Below are 12,468 nucleotides of genomic sequence, written 5' to 3'. Positions count from 1 at the left end.
ACTTGTCTTGCCCCTTGTTTAGGAACACTGAGGCAAAGAACTCATTGAGGAGTTCAGCCTTGTCCCCCCGTCTGTCACCAATTGCTTTTGCCCATTCAGTAGTGGTCCTATACTGCCCTAGGCCTTCCTTTTACTCCCTATATATCTGAAAAACAATTTTTTGTTATCCTTAACTTAGGATGCCATCCTTAGCTCCATGCTAGCTTTGGCCTTTCTAACTGCCTTCTTACAACTGCAAGCTGAGGAGGCATACTCCTATTTAGTAATTTCTCCCTGTTTCCACTGCTTATATGCCTCCCTTTTTGCCCTTAGGCTGCTCAGAATTTCTCTGGTCAGCCAAGGAAGCCTCTTGGCCCCTTTCCCCCTTTTCCTCTGCATCAGGATTGTTTCCCTCTGTGCCCGAAGGATCGCTTCCTTAAGGCACATCCACCCTTCTTGGGCTCCCATCTCGCCAAATCTCTTACTCTGCAGTGCGTCATTGACTCTACTAGTTACATACATTCAAGAAAGTTACAAACATTCTACTAGTTACATATATCATGTACTCTACTAGTTACATACATTCGAGAAAGTTTAATTAAAAATTGAAAAGGTACAAGAAGAGCTACTAAGATGATTAAGGGGAATGGAGAACCTCATGAGAAAACACTAAAAGAGTATGGCTTTTGTTTACTTTAGCAAAATCAAGGGGACACAGGGCTAGGGCTGAAATACATTTGGAGAATTAAGTGTGGAGAAGAATTTTCATTTACAAGATAATACTGGTGTATGGTCAAAAGTTTATAAATGGTCACAAATAAATTTAGACTGGAAAGTGGAAGTTTTCCAACCATCTGCCAGGACACGGTACCTAATTTTTTCAAGATGGAGTCTGATAAATTCAAGAAAGGAGCAGCATTATAAGAGAGCATGATAGGGGTTATCCTAGAGTTAAAGATTATTGTGATACAAGACTGTGGGTATTTGATTTATTATGTTCTTAAGAGGAGATTGAAAAGAGACTTGATTACTATATGGGTTGCTTGCTCCTAAGGGAGGTGTCTTGAGGTGACTTTGACTCCACTGGAAATGTGGGTAGGTCCTAGAAACTAAAGAAAATGGTCTTGGGGTGAGATGTGTCTTCCTGTTAGAAGAGAAACATTGGATGTTGGACCTGTTTTGTACTGGGATGCAGTTTATTTTAGATTACAAGGAGATAAATGTCTTTTTATATGCAAATAAGGTAAGCCAGGCCAGGAAACTGTGACAGCTTGTGAGCAGGAAGGTCAATCTTATCCTTGTCTCTCCTTTATACTCACCTGCCATGACTTGGATGAAAGAGAAAAGAAAGAAGGTCAATGTTCTTTGTTGTTTTTGGATAGAATAATGCTACCCTGATGTCAATTGCTCACAGTGTAAGTTTTATTTTCAGCTTAGCAGTGGTGCGGTAACAATGTCCTTGCCAATTACTTCATTGGCAACGGTAGTCAGTGATACAGTTAGGAAACACCAAGACCAGTTACTTTGTATGGACTTAGTAAGGAATCGTGACCGCTAATTACCTCATGAGTGGCATGCACTCTCTGCATCTCTCATACCTCACGGGTGCACGATCCTGAGGGTAGTCTCTTGCTACTCCCTCTCTTTACGTATTCTCCTGCTCCCAGTTTCGACAGTTGCACTGGGATCCAGACTTGGGAATTACTGTAACCTCCACCCCCATTTCTCTCACTGACAGCATGATTCCTTCTTCTTAGAGGTCCTGGCAGATCCACTGCCCAGCGTCTCCATTTCTTCCTGCACTCACCAGCACAGTTTTGAGTTACCGACAAGGCAATCTCCTTCACTGCTGACCTGCCGTGTCCCTCAGGGATCCACCGCCTGCCGTCTTTGTCTCTCCCTCACTCGTCAGCACAGAGGGGTTCCCAGGAGACAATCCCCTTCATCGCTGACCTGCTGTGTATCTCAGGGCTTCACTCTTCCCGGAGTCCCTTCATCTTACCAGTAAGTTTTCTCCTTTTCTCTCTGGCAGCTTCACCATTCCCCACTCTTCATTTGGTGCCTGAAGCCAATCAATATCTCTCCTGCCACTGGTTTTATGCCTCCCTTGGTGGGCTAATCACCTGGTCTTATCCCAGGTGTGCAATTCCTCCCACCTGGCAGAGTTCACCATCAGGTCAATCTGTCCCGACCTTGTCTAAGTAACAGGGCTCTTGCCCGAGTTTCTGTTACACAGCCCTTTCTAGATTAAGTTCTCTTCCTCTTATTTCCTTGCTTTCCTTTTGAGCTTGTAAATGCTTACAGTATTTGTAATGCATAATCCCAGGCTTTAGGGTCCAGAATTTTTTTTCTCCCTTGCATGCATAACTTAGCCTTTGGATCTTTTTTTATTCATCTTCCTCTGAAGCACTGGAGATTAACCATGGCCAGATATGAGCCATGGCCACTGCATGAGTGCTTCCAGCAGTATGGAGAAACCTCTCCCATACCTGGCTTGTGTTTCTTGTTGACATGCTCATGCTCAAACCTATTGCCAGATTTGGGTCAGGAAGGAATTTTTCCCAGATCAGATGACCAAGAGCAGGGGGTAGGGGGCTTGGTTCCAATGCTGACAGGTAAAGTTTTTAGCACAGTCCTTGAAGGGAGACAGGCTGTTTCTTCCAGCTTCTTGAGAACAACAGCGGATGGTGTCAGAGAGATTTCTCCTCTTGAAGCACAACTTTGCTGCTTTTTTTACAGATTTTTATACCCTCAGTTCAGCTTCTTCAAAGCATTCTTTTAATAGAGTAAATAATTGTCTTTTCTATTGACAAGGGGTTATCTGGTTTGGAACATTTAAAGAAACTGATTAACAACCAGGAAAAACATAAGTTTTTAAGGAGTAACCAGACACTTAGGAGCCAGCTTGAAATTTTTACGGATAGCAGATATACTGGATGGGATACCTCATGGTTTCTTCAGAAAAAATAGATAGCTCGCAGCGTCAGGGTTTGGGATTTTTATTTGTTGTGAACAAGCCTCAGCTTAGCATGACTTTTCCAGATATTACTAGAAGGGATTGATTACTTGAAGTGTTCATAAGCTTTGTGGGGAGGACTTCCACCAGACATCCCACAAAAGTATGACAACATTTGTGGTCAGGGCTCCAACGGGCTGGATGCTGTGATGAACCCTTTACCATTGTTCAAATGTTGTCCATACCCCCTCTGACTTGGTTTCTTGCCTCAGCATTCCCTAATCTGGTAACCGAGTCAATCAAGTTTAACTAGGCCTCCCATAGTGGGACTGGGGAATGTATGGCCTGAGATGCCTATTAAACTTTATTTCTGCTTAGTTCTGGTTAGATAAGGTGTGTGAGGGGGAAATGAAAAAGTCCTTTGTAAATCCAGATTAGAACTGGTATGATAAATGCTGAGCTGAGTGGGTGTAAGTGTAGGTTGATTAGCATTTGGAGCACAGACTCCCCATCATGCAGTGCTCCCCTGCTTCTCTGATCCCAGAATTCACTGCAGTCTTTGCTTTGGGCTTTCTGTTCTCCATCTCCCATGTAAATGAATGGTCATCTGGTTCCATCTTGGATGCAAATGAGACCTAGGGCAGTTGCTCCCTTATCTGGAGGGCTTTAGGTGTGTCTCCCATTGCATCTTCATTGTCTTTCATAATCAGTTCTAGTTCAGGTAGAAGGGCGGGGGGAGGTGGGGGGAGAATTCTTTGTGAGTCAGACAGGCTGTGTCCTGTGTCAGGGTTCCCCAAGAACATGGAGCTGAGAGGTAACACTACCTCTTTATTAAAATTTTCTCCTTCTGTCCCTTAGACAGTCTAGAACAGGAGTTGGGAAATGTTTTGTTGCTCCTGGTCAGAGTTTGAAGCCTGGCTCCCTACTGTAGGCTACAAATCTCTACCCCCTGGAGAGCTCAAACTGCCTGTGCTTATCCTTGTTGCAGATGCCTGCCCCCTCTGTAGGGAGGATAAGTGCAGATGGAGGGGCTGTGGAGAGGACAGGTGGCTCTGTGCAGCTCCATGCTGCCTGCTACTCTGTGCTGCAGACTGGGTCAGATCATCCCAGGCTAGCTCCAAGCTGTTTGCAGGCCAGATGTGGCCTGGGGGCTGTAAGTTAACTACTCTGTTCTAGGCTAGTAATGCTCTTCGGCAGCGAGGCTGAGCACAGAGGTATAGCAGGACAGGTCTGTCCCTGGAGCAGCTGCCAACACATAGGGCAGCACCAGCTCCTGCTATGCCAATTGCAGCAATGTGGTCACTATGGCAGTGGCTGTTTTTTGTGTCCCCTCATAAGGGGCTGATGTTCCACTTACCCCTTCCCTGCATAGATTAACACTCCAAGGAATTTTTTTAAACCCATTTCTTGTGTGTTGTGAGAGGTACATTGGTGATGTTGGAACTCTCCTTTAATTTTCCTCCATACCTTGATATAATACCTTTTCTCCCAGGAATTAGCCTTCCAATGTCTTTATTTCCTTTATATAGAGTTTACATTTTTGTTTAATTTTTGTTTAACTAGCAGGTTTAGTTCTTCCACAAGCTGACCAGAGCTTCTGGTCATCTTCTTTCTACTGTGCTTCCTAAAGTCAGGGCATCATCTATGTAGACCTTAGTCTAAGAAATTTATAGTATTTTCCTTTGAAAAATCAGTGAATGCTGAAGAGGTATTGGTCACCATAGTTACTGTGCATTAAGTTTAGTACCTGTAATAACAGGTACTAACTAAATGTGCAGTAACAGGCACTACTGTGCAGTTTGCACCAGTACATGCCTTCTAAGTGACACCAATTCACAGTAGACTCATTCTACTGCACATTAACGTAGCACAGCTTTTGCTGTCATGTGCTAAAGTGCAATAGAATTAGTCTACTGTGCATTTAGTATCTCATCTAGTACTAAATGACTGCACAGTAATCACTGGTACTGCACAGTCCCAGTGCCGCACGTGCCATTTCCCACCCTACTGTGCAGTAGCAGCAGCAGCACAGTTCGTACCCACTGATATTACGTTGCTGTAATGGCGAGATATGTCACTGCAGCTTGTCGTTATGGCAATGCAGTGCCTCATGTAGACATGCCCAGTGTTGCCTAAAAGGAGTGCCTAACATGCACTTTGTTTTTCTAAGGGTACCTGCCAGAATCTTGAAGATGTATCAAAAATAACAAAATATTTGGCAAGATTCCTCTTTCTCTCTCCTTCAAAAACAAAAGTGTCTTCCTGCAAACAGTGGATAGCTTTTCACATATTTATCTAATTTGCAGAATCATAGAAAAGTAGGGCTGGAAGGTATATTAAGAGCTTGTCTAATTCAAACCCCTGCTCAAGGCAGGATCTTCCCTATCTGAAAATCCTGGACAAGTGTTTGTCTAATCAATCTTAAAGAATGCTGGGAACAATCCTCACACACAATTCTTTGCAGGTCTGTACTGAAGAGAAGAATTCTCTCTCTCTCTCTCCCCTCTCTCTTTTTTTCTGTAGAAACTTGTGCTTGCTTTATGATTTCTCAGAGCAATGAACCTATTCAATTGTGTTTATAGACTCTCCTTCAGAATGAAGGGAACTTTCCTTAAGGCAGGAATTGTAGGATGCTTGGCCTTTTGCAACTCTTTTTTGTACTCGTTTGTGAACTTCCCTGTCCATTGGACCATATCCTCACACTCTTGACCAATGGTTTAGTCCTTCTGGTCTCCCAGTGTAACCTATTGATGACAAGATGACAATTTTATCTTTTCCAATTTATTTACTGATATGCTTGCTTCATGTACTCTGTTTTGGGGGATAAGCTCACCAGTGCAATTTCTGCCTTTTACTTGTTTGCCTTTATTTATTGATTGATTTTTGGCTTTTTCAGTCTGTGCCAATATCACTGTTTCTTGTATTACTTTGGTTTGTGAACCTTTCTTCAACATAAAAATAATAAATATTGCATTTTTTTAGATTGATAATTTATTTCTCTTCTGTGGCATGCTTACCATCGATCCTATGCAGAATTCCTCTGAGGTAGAGCTGCTGTTACCATCCTTTATCTGTGCTGCACACTCATGATATTTGCAAATTATTGCAAATCAGTGCAATCCACTCCTGTGTCTTTTCCCAAATGCTGAGCATTTTTTTAGCTTATGATATTTGCCACAGCTTGTGCTGTTGATTATGGTCCCTCACACTTTGACTTTGAACCCCTTGTGTCTTTTTGACTTATGACACTCCCCCCACACCCTGTATTTTGGATTTCTATCATGTCCACAAAGTAAGAACACTGTGAGACCTTTAGAAATTTCCATTTGACTTCCTTTGCTTGGTAAAGTCTAACTGCTTTGTTAAAGGTTAGGTTTAGGACTGCTGTTGTCTTTCCCAGACTGTTTGGCTGAGATCCCAATCACCATCTGGTCTCTTATCTGGAACTCAGGTTCCCAAAATTGCAAGATTGGCTTAGATCATTAATACTTCTACTTTTTCACCTTTTGTATGCTCTGTTTAAAATCATTTTACTCATATGTTTCACTTTTCAATGGAGTGCAGTTTTCTGCAAATTTCTTATTACAGTGTCATAGCAAGCTTCCTGTGTTCATTGAAAACTATTAAAATATCAAGTGTTTCAGAACCAGCTATTGTCAGAAATAAGGCTACATTTAACTCTCTTTCTTCTTGCTGTCACACCTTTGCTTTCGGTGAAATCCTGTGCTTAAACTTCCTTCAATTGTCCTTCACATTTCTGGAGGAATTTAGCCATTTTGTCCTTCCACTCAGCGTATTGTTTTACTTTGGTTTCCTTAACTCAGATTGATACCACCTCAGAGTTTTTTGAATGTCTGTACCTAGCCTAACAGATTAGCATTACTTCACGGGTACAGTTTCTCAGAGGTCATATTGTAAATTGGTTCATTATCTTCAATTCTATAGTGTAATGTAGTAAATTCTGGGTGCATCTCCATGTGCAAAAGTGCTACTGGATGAGTTTACTCCAGAGTAATTTACTTTGGATTAAATCCACCCTGGGCAGGCATCTACACGTGCGCACATTTAGAAACAGATTTGCTGCTCCTGGCACTGAACTGGTCCCCTGTAGCAGTCAGGGGGAGCTGGAGGCTCTGACCACAGCTCTCTGTAGCCAGCAGCCATCTTTAAAAGCCAGTCCCACTCCCTGGCCACCTGTTTTCCTAGACCAGAGCACTGCAGCTGCGACTGTCGTTGGAGCCTGTGCCAGCCCTGCCATGGCTGCTTTATACACAGGCCCTGGGAGTGATATCCACTGCCCCAAGATCTTGCTGGCCACCCTGCTTGCCATGCTGCACTGCCACAGCAACTGCCACCTGGCTCAGGTCAGTCTAGGCCCTGGTTGCCCCCCTGCATGGTGCGGCCATCTGCCCAGGATCACTGCAGTGTATCAGGCCCCCCGGCACTGTGCTGTTGCCACCCAGATGCTGTGCTACTGCCCAGACCCTGGCAGGAACACCAATGATGTGCCTCTGAATGCCATCACTGGTGCCATACATGCACTCCTGGGCCTCCAGCCCCAATGCCTGTGGGCCTGTCTGGTCAGCCAGGACTGGTGCTTGCATGTCATCCAGCATACCTGGGATGATAAGCAGTAGTTAGAGTCCTTATGCATGATCTGGGCCCCACCTTCCAGGAACTCCTCATCCAGTCTGTCTGCACCTGGAGTGGCAGGCTACCACCATGCGGCAGCCTCTCTCTCGGACACCCAGCTGGCCATTGCCATACTCAAGTTGGCCATGCCTGCCAGCCTCTGTCACATCAGATACTTCTTTGGTGAGGGCAGGTGAGTGCCAGGGAGGCCATCCTGGAGGTGTGCAGCACCCTCTAGGATGTGCTGGGGCACACTGTGCTCAAGATGCACAACCCCCCAGAAGTCTGGTGGGGTTTTGTGCCCTGGACCACATCTCCATCACCTGCCCACCCCATAGTTACCACCCCTACTACAGCTGGTGGGGCTTCCACTCCATCATGCTCCAGGCTGTTGTCTACCACCATGGTGCCTTCAACAATGTGCGTGCCCACTGGGTGGGCAGTGTGTAGGATGCCTGCATCTTCCTCAACTCCACCCTGCCAGCCCTGGTGGAGAACAAGTGCTTCACAGCTGGGGTGCCAGACCTCCAGCTCGGCATGGTGGCAGTCCCACCTCTCCTCACTGCGGACCTCACCTACCCACTCCTTCCTTAGCTCATGCAGTCCTACACCAGCAAGCTGGACCCACACCAGGCACACTTCAACAGGTTCCTGGGGTGGACTCGTGCTGGTGGAGTACACCTTCAGACACCTAAAAGGATGCTGGCACACTGTCACTGCACACCTCTAGGTCACCAAAGCTAACATCCCCTAGGTCATTATCACAGCCTGGGGGAGCTCTTCCATGAGGCCTGGGCAGAGGAGGCGCAGTGGGTGGAAGATGCTTGGCACCAGGAGTGCTAGCTGTGGCAGCAGCAACAGCAATGCCCCCCATCCCTTGCTTTGGCCCCAGTCCGCTGCTTACCTAGCAGTGGGCACCAGGGTGTGGGGTTTGAGAAGCACCTGCACTCCCCACTGTAGGCCACCTGGATGTCTGTGCATGGACTTCAGCCCCATCATGCACACCTAGCACAAAGCTCACTGGAAACAGTTCTTAGAAAAGCAGTATATTTCCCACCACAAACACAGACCCCTCCTTCTCCTCCCTCCCCAACAACAGACTCCATCTCCCCCTCACCCACTCCCCACAGAGCCCCTAAACCACCCACCCCACCCACCACCAATAAAGCACACTCTTTCCTGTGCAGACTCCATCTGGTGCATACTCGGTGTGCCTTCTCAGGGTAGTGGCCAGTGGGGTGTGGGCACCTAGGAGGTAGAGCTTGGGGACAGACACCCAGCACCTTGGTCTCTAACTGTACCCTTGCAGGTGTACATGCAATGCCAAGGCCAGCAAGCAGGGGGCTTGTCAGGGGATGACAGCAGGCACTTCTCTGCTGGTAAAGCCAGTTCCCCTTCCTGCAGCCAGTGGGCCAGGCCAGCAGGGCACACACGAAGTACTGGCCCTGCTGCTGGCAGCTCCTGCTCTGGGGCTGCATGGAGCCAGGACAAGCAGTGGGGCAAGGCCCAGATGGGAGGGCTGGCTGGTGGAGGACCCAGGATTCCCATCTGGGGCAGTGGTACCTGGCCAGTGGAGGTGATGCTGCACCTCAACCAAGGCCAACTGGGGGGCCTGCTGCTGGGCAGTGGGCAGCTGCCCCGGGGGCAGGCAGGGCTGCAGCTGGGGTCTGGGCAGTGGGTGGCATGAAGGTGACTGCCAGGGCCAGGATGGTGTCCAGCACCTGGCAGTCCTCCTCCAAGGCCTCCAGTACCCTGGTGACCATGGCATCCTGCTGGTCTTTGGCCTCCAGGTGTCTCTCCTCCAGGGCCAGGAGACTGTCCCAGAACTCCTGGTCCACCTTTTTCCTTGGCACCTCATGTGTGTCCCTCTTCTGCTCACATGTGACATTCTCCACCCTCCAGGCTCATGAGTTTGCCAGTCACTCCTCAGCCAGTGTGACCAGGCAGTCCAACAGTCAGGTCCAGTCCTGAGTCCTGCATTGCCAAAGCACATGCATATGGGAGGCCCTGGCTGAGACTAGCTGTGATCTTGAAGGTACATCCTGGCTGCCAACTGGTGCCTCTTCCCTGCATGCTGCTGAAGGACCTACAGACCCAGGAGGCAGAGGCTGTTTGTAAGAATTTGCAACATTTCTGAGATAACATGCTCAATATCAGGGGGCTGTATGCTGCCCAGCCTCAGATCAGGGGTCTTGTGTGCATGGGAGTCCACAGGCCATGGTAAGTTGGCGAGGCAGCTCCTGGTAAAGCCAACTGCTGGCTGAGCCCCCCATCTCCATTTGCTCCACAGGGGCAGGTGTGCTGCTGGGTGCTGGCCATAGGCAGCCTGCCTTCCCCACCCCCTTCTCAGGCTGAGACAGGCCTGGTTCCTAGAAGCACATGCTGCCAGAGTTCCAGAGCCACTTCCCCCTATCCCGCTTCTCCTCCTGCAGGCCAGCCTGTCTCCTACAGTGCTATTAAGCCCACAGTGCCCAGGCTCAGAGGGGTGAGGTGGTGAGGGGCTCACAGCTGACTGGATGCAGAGCTGGTGGCACAGCCCCCACCCCCTTTCCACAGTGGGACTCTCTGGAGGGGTGCCCTGGGGCTGGTCTCTTCCCATGCTCACACTATGTCCCATGTGTGCCCCTGCTGAGAGTGTCCTGGATACTCTGTGAGGAGCTGTTTGTTGCTTTTTGCCATGGTGCCACAAATACACCTGGTGTGGGACCCTGAACTTTGATGGTGTGGAGGGCAAGCCCACACTGCCCTACGACCTCCATTGCCACTTAAGGGCAACCTGTGGATCTGTTACATGTACCTGCCCCACACAGTCAAGGATGACTTTGTCACCAGTATCTATGTAATCCTTCACATGCGAGAGGCCTGTGTCTGCTTTGCTGAGGGGGCATAGGCTGCTCAATAAAGTTTTGCACTGTCTCCCACCTCCCTGAATGCTGTGGGGAGGGGAAACCTGGGGGCCCAGGGAATGTGGCCGAGCTAGGCAGGGGCAGGGGCAGGGGCAGGGGCAGGGATGTGGTAGTGGTGGGCAGGGGGATGTGGTGGGCTGGGCAGGGACATGGTAGAGGAGGCTCCTAGCATGGAGATTACTGGTGGAGATTTTAGATATCACACACACACACACACACACACACACACACACACACACGTGTGTGTGTGATATATCTAAACAAATAACATAAACAATACCCTCTGCGTAAATGCTATAAAACCAGTTTCGTCCCCAGAAGGCAGCACGTGCCATTGTGGACAACTCCAGCATGGCTCCCTCGATGGCTTGCTGGGCCTCCATGCAACAGTCCAGGTGCTGGTGGGCCTGGGCAGGTGCATGCCACACCCAGTCCAGGGGTGTGGTGTGGGACAAGCAGGCACATGGCAATGCTGTGCCAGGCACTGGTGGCAGGGTCTGGGCAGGCTGCTGCAGCCGGCCTAGAGCCATTGGAGTGGGATCTGGTGGCCAGAGTCTGGCTGCACATGATCCAGGGTACTGGCAGGCTTGGCAGGTGCCCACATCAGCCAGCGCAGGAGTACAGCACAGGAAAGGCAGCCACGTGGCAACACGGTGCCAGGAACCAGTGCTGGGGTCCAGGTAGGCTCTGTGGCTGGCCTGGAACCTCCGCTGTGACATGTAGTGGCCAGAGGCTGGCTGCAGGTGGCCCAGGGCCCTAGCAACCCAACAGGCTTTTAAGGGTCAGGGGCTGGGGCAGGTAAAGAGCCACCTCAGCCCTGGGGCTGGAGAAGCTCCCAGCCCTGTGGCCCTGGGGCTGGGCTGCAGGTGGCCCCCTGGTGCTCGGGTTGACCAGGAGCAAATTTGCTCCCAGTCAGTGCCTATACATTCATTACTGTTCTGTAATTACTCTGGAGTTAATTTGCTACTTGTATTTGTAGGTAGTAAATTAACTCCCAGGTACAGCAGATTTTTGTTTACTAAGCATCTGAACATGTAGACAGTGATGCTTATTGTGCAGTAATTTGCTTTACTGGGCAGTAAGGTGTTTCTGGTAGACACACCCTCTGTAGTGTAGTGTAGTATTTTGTAATGTATTTATTCAGCCAAACTACACGATTAATACGGCTGTGAGAAATGACTGTGTTTTGTTTTGGTCCAGGTTTGGCATTTTGGAAGGACAGTGATTAATTTTGGTGTTTCAGCCAAGGTTATAATGGATGTAGCAGGCTTACGTTTCAGAGCTTGGGTTGAGTTCCAGGCTTGAGATCCTGCTGTTTTGAGCCCATCCACCAATTAGGAGATAGCAAGAGAAATAAAGTCACGCCCCTTTCCTGAGGGGAGGGGGAGAAGTGTTCCCCTGGACCTGACTGAAGACTGCAAACTGTCAGGTTCAGAAGACTTCAGGGGTGGAACCCTGGAGCATATAAAAGGAGCTGCATGCCCAGCACGAGAGCAGATGCAGTGAGGGACTCAAGAAGAGTGGAGCCAAGAAAAGCTGGGCAGCTCTCTGTCAGTGGGCAATAGGCCCAAAGCGCCTGAAGCTGCCTTGGGAGTGTGCGAGACTGCTCAGGCCCATCATGGTGCATGGTTTGGTGCATGGAGCCCAGACTTTGGGAGTTGTAAGTGGCGGCTTGAGCCTGCAACCCCAGTAGGGCCAGTAGGCCACATGGTGTATGGAGCAGCAGACGGGGCAAGGGTCTTGGGAGATGCAGTGAGGCAGTACAGGCCCCATCCCCCAGCAAGTGGCCAGGTCCCATGGTGCAAGACCCTAAGGGGAGGGGCCCCTGGTGCTTCCTGGACACCCCCCTCCAAGAGACCCCATTGGAAGGAGGACTATCTCCTGCCATGGGTCAGGGACTATATTAAGGAATAGGTGATATTAAAATTGTTCCTGTTTGCACCTTATATTTTGTAATTAAAATGTTGTATTGTGTTGATGCTGCTGAAATTGGTT

At 48.8% G+C, this 12,468-nt stretch overlaps 2 long non-coding RNA genes across 2 annotated transcripts in view; one reads left to right on the top strand and one right to left on the bottom strand.

The window, feature by feature from the left end:
- Nucleotides 1-3,220: 3,220 nt before the first annotated feature.
- LOC109299906 overlaps nt 3,221-12,468 on the bottom strand; it is a 19,387-nt gene continuing 10,139 nt past the window's right edge. Inside the window, exons 2-3 of the long non-coding RNA XR_002098053.1 lie at nt 4,588-4,593; nt 3,221-3,297 (exon numbers count right to left, since the gene is read on the bottom strand). This is a non-coding gene — a long non-coding RNA (uncharacterized LOC109299906). The remainder of the gene's footprint in view (nt 3,298-4,587; nt 4,594-12,468) is intronic.
- LOC109299912 overlaps nt 3,229-12,468 on the top strand; it is a 23,462-nt gene continuing 14,222 nt past the window's right edge. The window contains exons 1-2 of the long non-coding RNA XR_002098054.1: nt 3,229-3,312; nt 10,223-10,231. This is a non-coding gene — a long non-coding RNA (uncharacterized LOC109299912). The remainder of the gene's footprint in view (nt 3,313-10,222; nt 10,232-12,468) is intronic.

The sequence above is a fragment of the Gavialis gangeticus genome, unplaced genomic scaffold (assembly GCF_001723915.1).
Source record: "Gavialis gangeticus isolate Ggan-Ray unplaced genomic scaffold, GavGan_comp1, whole genome shotgun sequence".
Lineage (NCBI taxonomy): Eukaryota > Metazoa > Chordata > Crocodylia > Gavialidae > Gavialis > Gavialis gangeticus.
Note: the sequence above shows the minus strand (reverse complement) of the source record. Positions and strands in the feature narration are given on the sequence as shown.